This window comes from Dermacentor variabilis, chromosome 6, assembly GCF_050947875.1.
Source record: "Dermacentor variabilis isolate Ectoservices chromosome 6, ASM5094787v1, whole genome shotgun sequence".
NCBI classification, from domain to species: Eukaryota; Metazoa; Arthropoda; class Arachnida; order Ixodida; family Ixodidae; genus Dermacentor; species Dermacentor variabilis.
The window spans coordinates 46774403-46776784 of record NC_134573.1 but is presented as its reverse complement, the minus strand read 5'-3'; the positions used below and the strand labels follow the sequence as shown (position 1 = coordinate 46776784).

At 43.1% G+C, this 2382-nt stretch overlaps 1 pseudogene; it reads left to right on the top strand.

Moving 5' to 3' along the window:
- The first annotated feature begins 1163 nt into the window (after positions 1-1163).
- LOC142584150 (uncharacterized) lies at positions 1164-2125 on the top strand (annotated as a pseudogene).
- Positions 2126-2382: the final 257 nt, after the last annotated feature.

Sequence of the window (2382 nt, the reverse complement as noted above, 5' to 3'; positions counted from 1 at the left end):
TTCTCGAAGCAGTTTCTGCTGCTCGTTCGTCTCCAGTACAGATATAATTATCCGCTACATATCTAAATATTGAATTTTCCGGCACGTAACACGAGGGCAGCTAGTAACAACTCTATCAACTTACAACCATGTCATAATTTATATGGACAGAGACTCGTTGAGTTCAACGGTGCTCTAATATGGAACGCACACTCACTCAGTGTAAAGACCAGCCAAAACTTTGTGCAATGCTTAAAAAGCTTCTTTCATGAATGTTTACAGCGTTTTTCTTTTTGTATCCCCTATTGACATGACAGTATTTTGTTTATTCTATATTTTCCATGTAAAAATGATTTCATAACATGTGTTTAAGTTGTCTCGTACAATAAGTACGCTGTTCTTATGTCTATGTTGCTATTGGACCCCAAACTGGCCACCAAGGTTATGGGTCCAAACGGTATTGTGTATTGTGCGTATGCAATGAACGAAATAAAAAAATAAAAAGACCAGGCAGAGCAGACGTTGTCTCTCATCACGCTGTGATGTTTTCCTTTGTTCTCGTGTACTGTAAAACGGAACATAAGCTTTCTTTATTTCTCCCTTTATACCGAGTTCTGTGTTTTCAATCTTAGCACCTTGTTCTTGAGGTACCTCGCATCTGGCATGTGCAAGCAAGATGTTGCTATTAGCTTCAGGGTTGGCACCTCGACGGTGGCGACTATTGTGCATAACGTATGCAGGCTGCTGTGGAGAACACTGCAACCTTTATACCTAAAGGTACGCATTTAGTCACAACACATGGAGGCTGTTTATTAGCGCCACATACAGTGCCGTTACAAACCAACTCCTTCAGCTAGTTTTCTGAAGTACCTGTGTGCATGAGCTAGCTTGCTTCGGGTATGCTTTTATTGAACAGTGGTTTATTCACACGCTAAGAGCGACTTTCCTTTATTACTAAGGTGGCGACAACTAAAGCCTGGCAAAAGGTAGCACAAGGATTCCAGGAAAAATGCAATTTCCCTCACTGTAGTGGTGCTGTCGACGACAAGCACATTCAGATAGAAGCTCCTGCTAATTCAGGAAGCTTGCATTACAACTATAAGGTTTTTAACGCAGTAGGTCATATTTTCATAACATGTGCTTATAGTCTTATTTTATTACAGGGCACATACTCCGTCGTCCTGATGACCGCTGTGGACAGCGATCTCGAATTCATATGCGCTGATATTGGGGCGTACGGACGTCAAAGTGATGGTGGCACATTGTCTGCTTCTCGCTTTGCAATATCACTGGAAGAGGGCTTGCTCGGCCTTCCACCTCCAAAGCATCTGCCTGGCACACACATCGTTGCTCCTCACGTTTTCGTCGGAGATGAGGCATTTCAACTTCGTCTGGACTTTCTGCGGCCATATTCTGAGAGGTGCCAGAATGAAAACAAGCGCATCTTTACCGTCTAACCAAGGCCCGGTAACCAAAAGCACAAAATTTTCCCTTGCTTATGTTGAATGTTTTTTTAGTTAAATTTGCAGGAGGTGGGGTGTTGAAAATGCTTTTGGAGTGATGGTCTCTTGATTCAGGATCTTTCGGCGTGCCATCAATCTGAGGCCACAAAATGCAGACTACGTTGCCATGGCATGTTGTCTGCTACACAAATTCTGGCGTGATGACGTGATCTACATGACAGCTAACTATGTCGACACTGAAGATGCATGTGGCAATATCACCAGTGGCCAATGGTGCACTACCCAGGACAGTGGCACCTCAGCAATGTTCAGTCTGCGACCTCCAACTTGGCACAATTATACAAGGACGGCAGCGGAAACACGAGACTTTTTCTGCTCATACTTTGTGAGTAGGGTGGGTTCTGTGCCTTGGCAACGGGCATCTGCTGGTCAGCGGCCGTGAGAGACAAAAGAAGTACCCACCAGGTCTTTGCTGGGTGTGCTGTTTGCTAGCCGACGCTTGTTTGATGTATGACACAGTGACACTTCTCAGAATGAAGTAACGTAAATAAGAACAGGCATTTATGTGGTTGATTATTGAAATGCGAGCACGAAAGGGGAATTTGGTACTTCGTGTACTCCTCCTGTTTGGAGGAATAGTGTTGCATATTATGTCCCACTTTGCTATCGAAATAAATGTTTAAGAGTGCACACCCATTGTATGTTTTATTCGACGCCCGTTAACTTTTTCGTTCATTAATTTTTTATTACATTGCTATCATTATTTATATGTTACGGCCTGATCACTGCATTAGCTACTAACTGCACCACTCCATCCCCCCCTCCAGCTTCCTTTTTTGTTATGGGAGCTATCTATTTCTTCGGAAACTATTTCGTTCTTTTTTACACGGTTCATTTCCTTTGCTTTGTTGTATTTTCACTGGACTGCAAATTGACAAAG